Genomic DNA, 16,702 nt, shown 5'->3' with positions numbered 1-16,702 from the left:
CACCAAGTGCCACGGCATCATTACTTTGATGTATGAGTCATTACTCTTATGTCCATTTCAGGCCTGACACATCCTGTAAACGTAGGTAAACCAAGAGCAAATCTACTGAAGTGAATGGAATGAGATTCCTTTGAAGTTGATGTGATATGCGGGCCCATGATATAGATAGTTTTCATAGTAGTTAGAGGTCAGAAGGGACCTGAATAGATCATCTAGTCTGACCCCCCCGCCACTGGCTGGAGTACATGCTGGGATCACATGACCCCAGACTGGTGTTCATCCAACCTCTTTTTGAATTTACCCAAGGTAGGAACGAGGACCACTTCCCTAGGAAGTTGGTTCCAGATGTTAACCACCCTAACAGTGAAATAGTGTCTCCTAATCTCTAACTAGAACTTACTCTCCAGCAGCTTCTGGCCATTGTTCCTCGTCACCCCAGGTGCTGTTGGGGGGAATAGGACCCTTCCTATTTGCTGCTCATCTCCCCTAACGAGTTTGTAGGCAGCAACCAAATCCCCCCTCAGCCTCCGCTTGCTGAGGCTGAACAGGTTCAGGTCTCTCAGCCTCTCCTCATAGGGCCTGCCCTGTTGCCCTCTAACCAAGAGAGTGGCCCTCCTCTGAACCCTCTCAAGGCAGGCCACATCCTTCTTAAAGTGCGGTACCCAGAACTGAATGCAGATGTAAATGTATAGTGTGACACAGTAGGGCATGTCCACACATGCAAGTACATGCACTTGCGGGAGCTCAAATAGAAGCAGTGCAAATTTGAGCTGGGGCTTTTTGCCTCAGTGCATGTGCCTAGACATGCACTTTGGTGTGGGGCAAAATAACACTGCCTGCCTCCTCCTGGATCTGTAGCCAGGCGGAGCTAGAGCCCAGGGCCAGAAACTGTGCTATCCCCAGTACTATAAAAAGCTTCCCGGTCCTGGCCCCATCAGTACAAAAAGCTTCCCTGTCAAGTAGCTCAGGGCTACCCACTCTCAGGAGATTCTGGGGCACAGCCAATTGGTATCTGGGGACACTACCCCTTGTGCCAGCTGGACTGCTGAGGCAGCCCTGAGACTTCCCTGCACCCTTTACCCACTGCAGCAATCTGGCAGCAGGGGCTGCTGCCTGCCTTTGACCTGCTGCACACCTGCCAGACCCGAATGGGAATTGCACAGCCAGTAGAGGCATCTGCCCTTCTGGGTCAGCTGCCAATGGGCTGTGGCTGCAAAGTTGGCCTTTGTGCAGCACTACTGCCACGTGTACCCCCTGCCTGGCCATCTGGGCAGCAATCGCCTGGAAGATGTTCTGGGTGTGGTGGCCTGCTTTGAACTGTAAAAGCATGTCCTCCTGGCCCCAACTGGCAGGAGGTCAGCCATCTCCATCTGAGTCCAAGGTGCCATGTCTGAGCAGGCAGGGTCCTGCCACTGGCTTCCCTACCAGGAATTCTGGTGTTCCCTGTTGGAAAACTGAAAAATCCCTGATAAAAAAACCCCCCAAAGTTACTCTGTAAAATACCCTGAAATCCATGTTTCTCCACAATTAAAACAAAAGACCACTAATAATATATAAAATAAATAAACAAATAGATAAAGACAGAGAGAGAGAGAAAGAAAGACTGTGCACACGATCAGTTGGGCAATGTTTTATCTACAGGGTTAAAGCAACTTGGAAGTCTACCAGTGTATCATCATAATAAAGTGAATTCTAAATACCTATACGTTTTGCTGCCCCCCACAGGGGCCCCAGCCCACTCAACAAGGGCCAAATGGCCCTCACAGGGGCTGCCCCACTTGCAGGGCCAACAAGGCCCACCCCTGCTTGCTCTCCGAGTCCCCCTGATTGCTCCCTGCCTGGCCCTATCCCCTGCTGGCTCCTGTACCCCTGTGGCTGCCCCACCCAGCCCCACTTCTTGCTGCTCCCCCCCCACAATAGCTGCCCCATCCAGCCCCATCCCGTTTGCACCCCCAGCCCCGCCATGGCTGCCCCGCCCCCACCCCATAACCTCTGGCACTTAAAAAAAAAAAAAAAGAAAAAGAAAAAGAAAAAGAAAAAAAAAAGCCTCTACTCACCGCAGGAGCAGGGGCTGTGGGACCTCCTGGCAAAGTCCCCCCATGCAGCACAGGACAGCAGGGCCTGGGTTGCAGCCGCTGGGGGTTTCACCTGGCCTCACACTGTGCGGGGGAGTACCAGTGACCCTGATGGCAGCTGGAACTGCCAGCGAGTGCCGGGTTTTTGTTGTTGTTTTTTTTAAATGGCTGGGATTCTGGGGTTGGGTGGGGCAGGTATAGGGAGCTCAGGGGGCTGAGGCCAGGTGGGCAGGGATGGGAGGGCTCGGGGGGATGGGGTTGGGTGAGGCACAGATTGGGGGGGCAGATGGGGGCTGGGGCTGGGATGTGGGGGGCTGGGGCTGGATGAGACAGCCATGGGGGGGGCTCAGGGAGCTGGGACAAGGTGGGGCAGGGATTGGGGTGGGTTCGTGCTGAGTGGGGCAGGGATGGGGGGCTCCAGGGGTATGGGGCCAGGTGGGGCAGGGATTGGGGGGGCAGGCAGGGGATGGGGATGGGCAGGACAGCCATGGGGGGGCTGGAGAACAGTGGGGCTGGGTAGGCCAGGGGTCAGGGGGAGGCTCCAGGGGGGGATGGAGCTGGGCAGAATAGTCGTGGGGGGACTCAAGGGGCTGGGACTGGGCAGGGCAGGGATCGTGGGTGGCTCAGGCTGGGTGGGGCAGGGATTGGGGGGGCTTCAGGGGGATGGGGCCAGGTGGGGCAGGGATTGGGGGGCTCAGGACGTAGGCGGGGGTGGGGCCGGATGGGGCAGGGATAGGGGGGCCTGGGGAAGCTGGCAGGGATCCCCCTATGGTCTCCTCCCCCATCCTCCAGCTCTCCCTACTCCTTACTTAATTGCAGTGGAGCCTGGGTCCAGCTTCTTGAAGCTGGCGCAGGCAGGCAGTGTGCTTCAGCAGCAGGGCAAGGGCCAATCATAGAGAAGCTCTGGTTGCTACCAGAGCAGCTCTGTGGAGGACCCAGCCTCTGGCTACCTCAGGGCACGATTCGAGACTGCCCTGCCTCACTTTTTTTCTCTGCAGGTTTTTTTGACCCCTGGATATCCCTGAGCTTCAGAATCTTACTTTTAAAAAATGAAAGCTAGTATTGTCATGTGATGGGGGGACCATCTTGCAGCTGATTCAAACATGGGCCTGCCCACCTGTCATGGGCAGTCTACCCACCTGACTCACCTGCCATGCTTTTGATGCAACCAAAATAGATATTTACAAGATGGGAGGCTGCCTATTTACTGCCCGATACCAAGGGCATAACACACTGATCTATACTGTCCTTACACTGTGTCCCATGCCTTGCAGAGTATCATTATGTGGCTCTGGCCCTACACTGGGCTCCATTATATTCCAGTCTGTCATGTCAGACCCTGTCCTGGATCCCTCCTAGTCATGTGACCTAACCTCCACCATCATACAGGACTGCAGATTCCCTAGACCCCTTTCCATCCTGGTAGTGGCTCCCTCTGAGACCTTTGACCTCTCAGGTCCTGGCCCCACCTCTAAGCCATTCAGAACTCCAGGACCCTGGCTCTGGCCATCCCTCAGGGTGGGCACTCTGGCCCTCTGACTGTTCTGGTTCTGGCCCCAGCACTGACCAGTCAAGGGTTGCCTGGCTAGCTTCCTGAGCACCTCGCCTACTCCCTCTCATATGAATCCTTCTCAGGCCCCTCTAAATACAGCTCACTCTATCTCTGGGCCAGCCTATACACAGTCCTTCGGGCCCACCTACACAGACCCTATTCTACACAGCCTGCTCACACATGCCCCCGCACTGGGGCTACTACATTGCCCCCTCACCAGGGATATTAGGTCTTATGCTCTTTGGGCCTTGGGCCTCTGATGACATGCCTGGACTCCTTGCCTGTCTCTTCTACAGGGTAACCCACCAGGTCATGGGGGCTGAGGCTATACAGCACCCCATACTTGTCTTTCACTAAGGAGGCAACTAGTGTGGCATTTCCTTGGGACCACCCCACCACAGGCAGCCCCACCACACCATCCAACTGCAGCAGGGTGTAGTTTTAGGTCATTCCCCAGGACGAGGAACCTCCTCCATTGCCATAGTTTCTACCTTTAGATTAATCTAATTCTCAGTAAAGCATCACTGTCTACACATGTGCAGCAATTACTGCACAGTAGATTAGTCTGTGCTGTTTTCTAGTAGTTGTAGATACTTTAGATACAGGTATGAGGAAATGGCACATTAAACTAATGCACTGATGTCCAGATGTAGATGCTGACCAGAAGCAATTTGCCTAGGCAGAAGGGGGCCACAGGGGCAGGAATAAGTGGTCCCAGGTTGGTGGGACACTACTTTCCATGTACCTGGTAGAGTGGTCCCAGCAGCTGGGACAGCTCTTCCTGCCTCATGGAAATCAGGATGGGTCCCAATCTGCACAGGGCTGGGAGGGAGCTGCCCACTGAGCTGGACAGTTCTCTGTGCCCTGCACAGATTAGGGCCTGTCCCAAGCTGTGCGGGGCTGGCAGCCTAATGCCTGCCAAGCTGGAACAGTTCCCCCTGGACCTGGGGGCTCGGGACTGACCCCAATCTCCCGAGGGCTGGCAGTCAATGGAAGCTGGGAAACTGCCACCCCACTTCCCACTGGACAGATCAGGGCTTCTCCCAGAGCCAAGACAGATAGAGGCTGGCACTTGGGAAAGCTTGGAGGTTTCCCTGGTTGATGCAGGAGGGCAGAGTAAGGCAGGTGCAGCTCTGAACTAGGCTGTTTGTGTTGGGCACAATTTGCTCCTGTCGCAGGCACACGTGTAGTGGTGCACCTGGGAGTGTTTTTATGAGCCTAAATTTTCTGCTGAGAAAATTCAAGAGCATTAATTGCACATGTAGATGTGCCCCAAGAGGTAGAACTTGATTCATGTTAAGTCAGCTAGAAACTTAAAATAAGGAACAATTCCTTAAGTTTCCAGTAGAAGCTTCCACTTTCAGAACACACTTAAGAAATTAGTATAACAGGATGCTTTGCACTATTATAAAAGTAGACTTGGGGTGGAGCATACAAAAGCTGATCAGTGGGTTAGAATGAGTTGTTAGGTTTTGCAAATGGCTGCAAACCCCTGGAGTGGCTCTTATCAGAAAAGCCAGCATAATGATAATGCAGAAACTAGAGGTGCACATTGGTTTGATATTAGATCAGCACTGATAAAAAGAAAATTGACCACTGGAATTTGGCATGATGTGGCCGATAACGTGGCTGATGAATGTTCTGTGCACGCGTGCAGCTGCAGCACCACACATAGATGGTGAGGAGCACAACCCGGCAGCTTGGAGAGCTGCGTGCCGCTGGTAAGTCTGTTGTGATGAAAAGGGAAGGGCATGGGGGGGGGGCAGATCAAGGTCCCCAAGGTGAGTGAAGGAGTGGGGCTGTGGCAAGCACTGCCCTGCCAAAGTGGGGCAGGGTGTGGGGCGGAGCCTCAGCTCATCTGGGGGGTGTGAGGAGAGAGGACAGCTCCCACTCCTGTACACAGCCCAGGAAGGCATGTGGCCCCAGATCTACTCAGGGCAGGGCAGGGCAGGCTGGGGCTGTGCTGGGAGGGGGATTGGGGGGGCTACAGCAAATTTTGGGTGGCTGCAGCTTCCCCCGTAGCTCCTTCCCAGTGCCGCCGCTGCTGCCTGCCCCAAGTGCAGCCCGGCCCAGCCCCCTCTGGGAAAAGCCCAACACAGCCCCAGCCCCAGCCCACCCCATCCAGTGCAGATCTGGGGGCAGATGCCCCTCATGCCTCCCGGGGTGTGTGCAGACTGGAGCCTCCCCCCCTCCCCGCCCCAACGAGTTGTAGTTCTGTCCCATGCCCTGCCCTACTCCCTCCTGCACCTCAGGGTCCTTGATTTGCAACCCCCTACACCCCTTCCCTTCCACCACAACAGACTTAACCAGCCAGATGCCACTCAAGTTGCTGGGCTGGGTGTATTGGAAATTTGATTGGCATCAACCAATATGCCTTTTAAAAATCGACTATTGGTACAGGCCCCAAAAATCTCTATTGGTGCACTCTTAGCAAAAACCAAAAGCAAAACTATTTCTTTGTTAAACAGTATAATGCAACAAATATAGCAATCTTCCTTCACCTATCCAAGCACAGTTTCAGCTGCACCGGGGGAAAATACCATAGACAGCTAGGATATCCTATCCAAATATGTACCCAAAGCCATTTACTTTGCTTGAATGTTTTCAAATACTACAAAACAATACCAGGAAGGTGAAATGTATTGTGCATCTACTTCTGACTATAGAAGTCACATAATGTTTATAATAATTCCCAGATCAGAGTCCACAACTGACATATATCTTTAAGTGGAAAAATCCCTATCAGTAGTTTTCCTATATGCACTGTCAAACCCAGTCCATTCTACCAACAAATAAACTTTTTATTTAAATCAAGACACTACCCCCCCCCAAATGTCCCCCTCCTCCAAAACAAAACCCCCCTGCAATATCTAAATTGAGTTGGGGACACACTGATATACACTATTTGCAAATTTTAAAAAAATCCCTAAGTCACATTTACTCAAAGAAATTCTTTGTCACTTTTTTATTCGCTTGACAGTGTTCTAATGCACTATTCCTTGAACTATATGTTGTTACTTTTCTTTGGAAGCATAAGATTACAATGGTCCATCTCTATTCTTTCTTGTACATCCATCAAAGATTCTGCAATCAGATTCAGCTGCTCAAAGCGGAGGCAACAGAATCACACAAACACCCCCCCTCACCCACCCCTCAGCAAGATTTATTGTAAAAATAAGCTACTGACAAAAACCAGGAGCAGATATACTAAAAATATGGATGGAATTTGTTTGCATACAAGGCTCCTAGATACAAGCCAATTTTTATGCACTATGGCAGTAATTAACATAGAGAAGTAGCTAGCCATGTTAGTCTGAAGTCAGACAGAAAGCAGGGTAGATTTGAACCTTATACACCAGGGGTTCCCAAACTGTGGTATGCATACTCCTGGGAGTAGCAAAGCATCTCTTGGGGTTCTGTAAGACAAATTATGTAACGGCTGATGGCTGTGAAAGCTTGGACAGTGCTTCTTGCAAAAAAATGCAAGACAGTGGCTGGGGCAAGACTGGGTTGTGGTAACAAGTCTGCCACAAAGAAAATAAAACTCTGTTCATTGGTTGCAACCCATTAGGCATAGAGGAAGTGGAGCTTGAAGCACCCAATACCAGAACCAGGCATAAAATGCTAATAGTCTGTGACAGGGTAACTGAAGCACCCTACCACAGGAACACCAAGAGGGAGGCAAAAAGAATAAACTCACCCTGAGAAACAGGAGAAGCCATGGCAAGCTGGGACAAGGAAAACGCCATGCTCCAGATGATCAGCGGAGTCAACAGGGGCCGCGGCACATCAAAGGCTGCCGCGGCAAAGTCAAACACTGGGGATTGAACCCGGGAGGGAGAAAATGGCATGGCAAAAGAAAAGACCACACCAGAGACCCAGAGAAGAAACAGCTGGGTGAGATGGGCAGCCTATAGGAGGCTGCCACAGCAGACCCAGCTGGAAAGATGGGGATTTAAGGGATGCCAAAGAAGCGTTCAGGGTCGGAGGAGTGGGGAAAGACAGCAAAGAGCAGGAGAGGAGGATGGAGAACAGACGGGAGGAGAAGACCAACCCCAGAGCCTGAAGGAAGACTCTGGCCTCTCAACTTACCTGGTGAGACCCAGTGAAGAACTTGATCCGGTGCGGAGAGCTGACTGACCAGTGAATCCAGTACCAGAGGGTGAAGAGAACCACTCCAGGGACCTGGGGTAGGAAGAAGGTATGGATGGAATTACTCCCTGGGAGGGTGGGAGGAAGACAGAGTTGGCCCCAGACGCAGGAGGACAACAGGAGACTGAAAGAGAGAAATAGCTAACTTCGGACCTGTGCATGGAAGAACAGGGCAAGCAGCCAATTAACCAAAGACTCAGGTAAAGGTCCTTTGAGCGAGAGTGAGAACATCGATCTCAGAGATATGTAACAATGCCCAGAACATCAGGTGTGGTGAGGGCAGGGTATGGGGATGGTGGAGCCCTGTGAAAAGTCGTCAACATCTGAGCTTATGAGCAATATATGCAACATCCTGAGCAATATATGTTGTCTCCCAAGACTGTCTAGACATATTTCCCATAACATCAAAGGTGTGGCAGATGATTTTTCCAACAACGAGACACTACCACTCCAATCAGGAGATGATGTGGCTCCAAGCGGTGCAACATCAACCTCATAATGAATGCCATGGCAACAGTGGATGAGGATGGGGAGAGTGCTATTGAGAAGAACAGTTGGTCCGCTAGTGGTTGCCACCCACTAGGTGTTGAGTTAGATAGGCTTCAACCCTGTACCACACGCGAGTCTAAAAATAAAGAGTGATGGTTCTTCTAAAAGGAAAATTGTTGGCAGAGACCTGACACATTGCACATGAATATCCAAGCTAAGAGAGCAAGAAAGAACGGCTCAGTCAGTGTAACTAGAGAAGGCAAGGAACCTACATATACATGTCAAGTGAACTAGCAACTAAAGAAAACAAAAGACTAAATATACATTTCAAGCAAAATCTGTAAAAGGTACAGTATACTGAATACAGGAAAGATGCCCTGTACGTGACAAATGCATGCCTAGCTAAACACATCCTCATATTTCTCAAATCAGGCATCCATTGTCTAAGGTGTTACAAATGTTTCAATCATTCAGTATCTGTCTGGAGTCTTGTAAGTACACCATTACCAGTACAGGCTATGGAAAATTTGTCCCATTGTTAAACAAATACCCAAAGATAGGCCCGGTAACCAATGTCTCTAGGTATCCTGTTTAGCCACTCAAGACCCATCACATTTAATTGGCATATAACTTTCAAGGTAGTCCGTAGCTGCAAGAAACAGAAGTCTTCACACCTGGACAAATCAAAAAACAAGAGCCAGGGAATTTAACAATTGTAATGTGATGATCTCCTTTTTCCTCCATGTTTTGTTTGGACTTTAACTGACCAACCAACAAGGAAAAATGCTTTGAAGCTATACAATTAAACAGTATAAAAAGCAAGACAAAACTGCCAGCAAGGTGTGCAGTCTAGGGAAGATCAAGAAACCACCCTGCATCCAGCTCATAAGTGAAGGACCCATGCTGTGTGAAAGCTATAAAGACATGAATCACTTCCTGCCTGCTTGGGTAAAAATCTCTTGCAGCTAAAATAATATGAAGACTGTAATAGCTCAAGTACTGAATATTAAGAAAGAGTCTTTTTCTGTCATTTAGTTTTATAATTTGAGGGTAGTTATCAAAGCAAGCCTTTCTGCTAAATCAACCAAGTACTGTGTCAATTCTTAAAGCATTAGGTTTAAAATCTGGTTTGTAGGTTCAACAATGGCAATTTTTCATTATAATAATAATTGATATTTAAGGGGTTAAAATATAAAATGTATGCTGGTAGGGGCATGGGGGCAGCTGGTAAAACTGGAAGGGGATATGCAATAAGAAAAAAGTTTGAGAACCTCTGTTATAGACCGAATCAAACATATATAGCAGAAGTTTCCATAAGCAGCGGCCTTACTTCAGACGCTGTCTAAAGCCCTTCGCCTATAGAAGCTTACATCATGAATCTCTGATTTAGTTAGTCTATAAGTCTACAATAGTTAACACCCCATTTTTCAAGCTTTCCTCCACACCCATAAAACATACATTCAATTGGGTTAAAAGTTAGTATACTGCTACTTATCTGCAGTCAGCCTTTTAACAGCTAAACACTATAGTCAAAAAGGGTGTTTGACTTTCTCTTTTTTTCTTCCTTGAATGATGGAACATGAAGACTCTGGATGCTAATTTTATTTAAATTCACTTAGTTTTCTCTTTAGACATTCAGTTGGATTTAGTCCATTTTTGCTTACTGCCAGAGCCATCAGTCACTGTCAGCTTTGGTACAGACTTAGCCTGCTGTTACAATTTCAATCAGAAATGCATCTTTTCTCTGCTGGACTGATGAAGTATTAAAACCTCCTTGGAATGAAACAGTATCTGGCCCTTGTAAAACACTCTCTCTCTCTCATGGAAGACTTGGAAGAAAGCTAACTTAGGAGCAAACACTGGAGGTTATTTACAAATTATTATTCCCAAATAGTGCTCAAATTTCCACAACCCCAAAGTACCCAGTTTGTAGAGAAAAGAAAGAAAGGGCCGAAGAGGCAAGGAAGGGACATCCGAACACCAGGAAAAGCTTATCTTATTATTGGGGGGGGAGGGGGAGAAGAGCCAAAAAGTCTGGAGCACAGTGATTTGGTCTTTTTTCCTTTAAACTTGACTCTTACTTTTAATAGACATTTATATACATTAAGGCTGGAAGGGACCTCAGAAGATCCCTGGGGCAGGAACTCAGCAGGGGACATAGGATCCCAGCAAGATAAACATCCAAATTTCTCTTGAAGGTGTTCAAAGTAGGTGCTTGAACCAACTCCGGCAGCAATCTATTCCAGACCTTGGGAGCTCAAGAAGTTCTTCCTTATGTCCAGCCTGAAATGGTCATGGAGGAGTTTGAGACCGTTCGACCTTGTCATCCCTCGGGATGCTCTGGTGAACAGACGTTCCCCCAGATTCTGGTGAGCACCCCGATAAACTTATAGGTGGCCACCAGATCACCCCTGAGCCTGCGCTTTTCCAGACCGAAGAGTCCCATAGCTCTCAGCCTCTCAACATAAGGTCTGTTTTCCTGGCTTCTGATCATGCGCGTGGCTCTCCTCTGGACTCTCTCAAGCTTCTCCACATCTTTTTTGAAGCGCGGAGCCCAAAACTGGATGCAGTACTTCAGCTGCGGCCTCACCAAGGCTGAGTACAATGGGAGAATGATGTCCTGGGATTTGATTGAGAAGCAACTATGGATGGAAGCCAGCATCTTGCTTGCTTTACTAGCTGCAGCATCACATTTGATGGCTCATGATCATCTTGTGGTCAATCATGACCCCCAAGTCCCTTTCGTCCATAGTGCTAGCCACAGCCAAGCTTATAAGGATGCTACAGGTTTTTCCTCCCAAGGTAGAGAACCTTGCATTTTTCAGCGTTAAACACCATCAGGTTCTCTTTCGCCCATTTCCTGAGCCTCTCAAGGTCAGCCTGAATCACCCTCCTTTCCTCAAGTGTGGATGCTTTACCCCAAAACATCAATGTCGGTAAACTTGGCCAGTCCGTTTCTGATACCAATGTCCACATCATTAATGAAGATGTTGAGTAGGATAGGCCCAAGGACAAAGTCTTGAGGGACCCCACTGGTCATAGCACACCATGACAATTGACTTCCATCAACGACCGCCTTCTGGGTTCGACCATGGAGCCAATTCCCCAGCCAGCGGATCGTGGTAAGCTGAAGCCGCAGTTGGCCAGTTTTGCTAAGAGGTGATCATGGGATACCAGATTGAAGGCTTTTTTAAAGTTGAGGTATATGATGTCAATCTCTTCCCCTTTGTCCAGGTGATAAGTCACCTGGTCATAAAAGGAAATGAGATTGGTCAAACAAGACCTACCCGCAACAAACCCATGCTGGCTAGAATGATAATGAAACAGTATCTTATGTCAGAAACTGATGTAGATAATTTTTCCAAAATGCAGAAATTCTATTATGGACTGCAGGTATCAGAACTTCTACACTGGGAAAATGACAAATTTGTATGACAAGAGTTTTCTTGGAAGTTGTAAAACACATCTCCTCAACACTCAGCTGTATGCTTGTGAAAAATAAGCAAACTTTATTGCTTACATTAGGAAGACATATCAAGCAATTCAACACTGTTTTACAAGTAGAAAGTTAGAGCACTTACAATCAAAGTTTAAAAAATACATCGGGAATTCATATTTTCTTTCTTTCTGCTCAGCAGCCAGAGTTTTGAATGTAAAGCTATTTGCATTCGTCTACAAAAGTCTTAATAGATTTGAAGTCTCCAAAATGAGACTTCACACTTGCCTCATTCAAATTAACATCTTATTTTTAATTCTTCCTTACTTTAAGACAGTAGCCACTAAAACATGCCAGTTGAACAACTAGAACCTGAAACTAAGACTTGATATTTTCCATAAGGCTTAAATCAAAGATTTCAAATATAAAGGTTCCCATTCTGGCGATCTGATAGATAAAATTGCTGAAATTATATTATATTGAAAATGAAGAGAAGATTGTAATCAGAATGACACCTCTCCAAAGGTCCAGTTCTCCCCTGCCAAATTGAGAAATAATTTATGTGTATTTTAATTAGTGCAAAATCAATACAACACACCCTGCAAACACAGGAGGAGAGAGACTACAACTAGTATTTGTATGAACTGGCAGGCAAACTAAAAATAAGAGCTTTGACCCTTTATATGCTAGGCAGGGGTGGCCAACCTGTGGCACATATTTCCCAAGTGGCATGAGTAGCCTCTGTGAGGAGCAAGTGGCAGATCAGGGAGGGGACAAGCAACAAAGTGGCAGATAGGGCAGGAAGCAGAAAGCAGAGCGACAGATTGGGCAGGGGAAGGGAGCACTTAAGGAGGTTAATTTGTGTCATACCGGTCAAAAAGGATGACCCCCACTTTCTATAGGGGGGTGGAGGCATGTGAGATAAATACATCATTTTTGTTTCAAATACTTTTAACAGTTGCATACAGTACTAACTTAATGATGCTGCTTCACTATATCTTGTTATTGCTAATATTAAACTTTTCATTTACATTTCATAGTACATGAGTATTACATAATTTCCAGTGGTCAATAAGTTAATGGCATAACTGAAAATAAAAACTATGATTGATAAAAGGGACAGCTAAGCAAACCATAAATTCAAGGTAGATCTCATAGGAAGCACAGTTTCATTCTTTTTTCACTACACAACATTTCCTTGTAGGAACAAAAGCAGGGCAGGCAAAGAACATAACTAGTTGGTTTTAAAAGGGAATTTGATAAGTCCACAAACAAAATTACATGGTATGGTTTTTAGCATAGGAGGAGACTGAACTTAAATGATCTAGGAGCATGCAGTGGGGAGGAGGGAAAAAAATATATTTTTAAGTGGCAAAGCATATACATACTCTGATCCTTCCTTTCTCTGTATACAAATTAGACCATCTTGGAAGGAGATCCAAGCTTGTGGCCTGGCATCCATTTCTCAGTCCTCTCCCCATCACGCTGTTTCCAGTCATGCTGTCTCAGCCTTCACTTTTTAATTTTCACTTTGACATCTATTGGCAAGTAGAGGGCAATGGCTATGAACTCCAGAGAACCATCTGCGAGTGCCTTAGCCAGGACAATTCTAGTATTTTTCACTATTACTCAGAGAAGCTTGACCACTGCTTCCCCTCAATTCAATTCCCAATTTCATTATAGCTTCACAAACTGAAATGCAGGGTGTAGACAACTGTACTTTTTAACTACTATAAAAAAACCAGAGAAAAGAGGTGCCTCAGCTTGCTCTGCTGCTAGAATCCAACTGTTAGGTTAGCATGATCCTGTAGTGATACAAGTTAGCTAAAATGTCCATGCTTTGACCTGAAAAAGTAACTACCTGGTGTTATGCTTTGGGCAGTACCTGATTCCACACCCCTCCCTCCTTCCCTCATTCACTCTTGCGCTGTTCTTACTAGTGCTCTGCCCTCGAAGCCAGAGTCCCCCTGCTGGGAAGGTGCCTAGGAGGCAAGTTGGGGAGGGGACGGGGGCACGGATGGGAGCATGAGGCACCCCCAACTCCGTTGCAGCACAACCTTCCCCTTAGGAATCAACCAGGATTCATGTCTAACTCATCCACCCAGGATTATACCACTGCTTTGACGCTGAATAGAGCAGGGTAAATCACTGAGGTTTAGCCACATTTGTATGGCTGTATCAGGCAGATGTAATGGTTTACGCTGGTACCCTCCGATAGCAGTACAAGAGTCATGCCTGTCTACACCTATATTTGTGCTCTCTCCAGTAAAACTCACCTTGGCTTTGCATATCTGCTTTTCCATTTGACGATTTCCAGAATGCTTATCACTTAAGACTTTAGCAGTACAGTTTTCCCTTTCATAACTAAATTCTAAGTCAGAAGAATCTTGCAAGGATTTGGGGGGCATAAGGCCCCAGGCTCACTCTACTGTAGGCAGCAGTATTCACAAGGGCAAGGATGGTTTTATGGAGGTAATGTATTTTATTTGACCAGCTGCATGGTGAGAGAGATTTTAGACCAGAAGAAGAGCATTTTGCCTGAAAGTTTGTCTGAAACTTCTCTCCACCATGCGGTTGTTCAATAAAAGAGATCACCCACAAAAGAATATCTTTACCTCTTGCACATTTCCTGGATCATCATGGCAACAGCATCACTCCGCTTACTACCAGCAGTATCAGCAGGTATGTTTTTGGCTGTAGCCATGTTGGTCTAAGGACACTGGCAGGCGAGTTTCTTTGAGTAGCTGTATACTTAATTGGTCTCATAAAAGATTATCATATCAGCAAGCATTTTGCTGCCTCAGGACCATCTATGTGGTGAATGGGCAATCTGCAGTCCCCTTTGGAAACAATGTGCACTGTTGAGGCAGGAGACCTGCAGAAAGGAAACATACTCAAACAGCCACAGGAAAACCTGGTTGTCCATCTCATGATAAGCTTTAGGTCTGTGAGAAAAAAAGTTCTGGTGGTTAAGAGTGTCAGGAGATCTTGATACTTTCCCCAGCTCTGGCAGACTTCTGTTGAATTTCTACAACATACGCAGGCCGGTTTAATAGGTCTCTATTGTGAGTGACTCTATTTTTGAGTGGCCATCTAGAAACATCTGATAATACGGCAGTTTTTTCAAATGCCACATTTTCAATAATTTTTTTAGATATCTAAGAGGGCTGTAATTTTAAATTACGGGTATTTTTATAAATGTAAGCCCCCAGTGCTACAATGCTTGCAGTTGTATAAGTGGCAAAATGTGCCTCAGCACTGAGCAAATGGCGGCGGTGCACTTTTGAACTGAAACACATTGGAGGTGCTTTAATTAAAAAACACACCGCCGCCATTTTCTGTGCTCTGACATGCATTTCACTGCTTATACAACTGCACACAGTGCAGCGCAGTTCGCCTCAGCTCGTGTGCAGCGCAGGCTTGATTAACTGAGTCTGCTCCGAAGTGGCGGATCTCCAGCGCATTGTAGGACAGAAAAGTATGTCAATAAATGCCCTTAGTTCCCAAAATAGATGGCAGGGTAGATTTGCACCTTATAGACAATAAGTTCAGAGGTGCATAAGCTTTCATAAGCAGCAGCTTACTTCATAAGATGCTGTGAAGGGACAGCAGGAAGCGGAGCTGCTAAACAGAAAGCAAGGATTAGAATACAAAGGCTAGAGAAGGGAGAAGGAAAAAGAGGGCACTAGAAGAGAGGCAATGTGGACAGGAGAGTGGGGGAGATATATGATGTTGGCAGAGGTGCAGGTAAATAATCCATGTTATTTGGTCCACTGATTATGTGGTCTGTGTTGATGAGTGGGCACAGCTGCCATCTGAATCTGGCGCAAGCTCTGATTCAGTGGAATCAGGTAGCCTGTTGCTGGAGAGAGATGATTTGAGGTTGGAGGGGAGGGGAACCTGCCAGTAAGCTAGCTACTAGCTTGTCCCCTATGGCTCCCTTGAGATGGTCATCATTTCCAGGAAGGGCTGGAGATCAATGATGTGTTTAAGCTGGGGATCTGTAGCTGACTACCAAAGGGATTCCGTGGTCCTTGTTTTGGGACAAGCAGGTATTGTAGCAAGTCAGAGAAGTCTGAATCTGGTGCTGCTGATTTCAATGGCTACAGTTTTAGGATTGTATTGTTAGTGTAGGAAACCAAAAGTAGTCAACCCCCCAAATCAGCCCTTCTATTACTCTTCCATCATCTGCATGCTAAAAGATATTACTTGTTCATGTTCTGGACCAACTCATTAGTAATAGTAAGTTGCTTCAAGAAGCTTGAATGAAAAGTGCCATATAATTGCAAATAATTTAGTATACTTGCATAAGTAGACTTCAGAATTTTGCACTGAAAAGATAAGGGAATAACAGCTTTTAAAAAAAGTATCAAAAAGCAAGCCATCACAAGCCCACTCATTTTACTGTTAAATGCGCTACAAGAAATGAAAAAAGGGGAAGAAAAAATAAAGAGATGCTTTTATCATGATATCTTGAACTGCAGCTATGTTATCTCACCAGTTTGAACAAGTGCAAGGTCATTCAAAAGCTGCACCACAGACAGTGGAAGAATAAGAGGCATATTGTGTTGTACTTAACTCAGGGCAGGGAAGAAGAGAGAGGAAGAAGAGGTGACAACTGTTTTTGTATTCAGAGGGAATGCAGTACAATCCAAGAATTTGGTTCTAGAGATAACAGTGTCAAAGCAGCTCTGTTCTTTTTATATACAGCTCTAAACAAAGCCAAGATGAGGAAGGTGCACATATGTAATCTTGATATCTACGTAAGGCTGATCTAGCTAAGTTTCCTGTCTGATGGGTCTCTACAGCAAAAATAGAAGACAAAATATTTCCTCTTCTTTGGTAAGTCAAGAACTTCCCCATTTATATATTTCTCTCAAGTTCACCTTGAGTCAGAATCCATTATTTGCCATCTACAAAAGTGTGATGATAGGCACTCTTTCTACACTGTCATCTCACTGCATGGCATGGCCTTTCCAAAATAAAGACAAATCTGCT

General features: G+C 46.6%; 1 protein-coding gene across 4 annotated transcripts in view; it reads right to left on the bottom strand.

The window, feature by feature from the left end:
* Positions 1 to 16,702, bottom strand: part of RASSF8 (Ras association domain family member 8) — a 188,108-nt gene that overhangs the window by 73,662 nt on the left and 97,744 nt on the right. Inside the window, exon 2 of one of the 4 annotated variants that reach the window (XM_090043666.1) lies at positions 7,720 to 7,812. The exons of the other annotated variants lie outside the window; for them this stretch is intronic. The gene's annotated coding sequence lies outside the window, so the exon portion shown is untranslated. The remainder of the gene's footprint in view (positions 1 to 7,719; positions 7,813 to 16,702) is intronic. 4 annotated transcript variants of the gene reach the window in all.

This window comes from Crocodylus siamensis, chromosome 4, assembly GCF_052110815.1.
Source record: "Crocodylus siamensis isolate JL-2025a chromosome 4, ASM5211081v1, whole genome shotgun sequence".
Taxonomy (NCBI): Eukaryota; Metazoa; Chordata; order Crocodylia; family Crocodylidae; genus Crocodylus; species Crocodylus siamensis.
The sequence above is the reverse complement of the archived record's forward strand: the minus strand, read 5'-3'. Positions and strand labels throughout refer to the sequence as shown.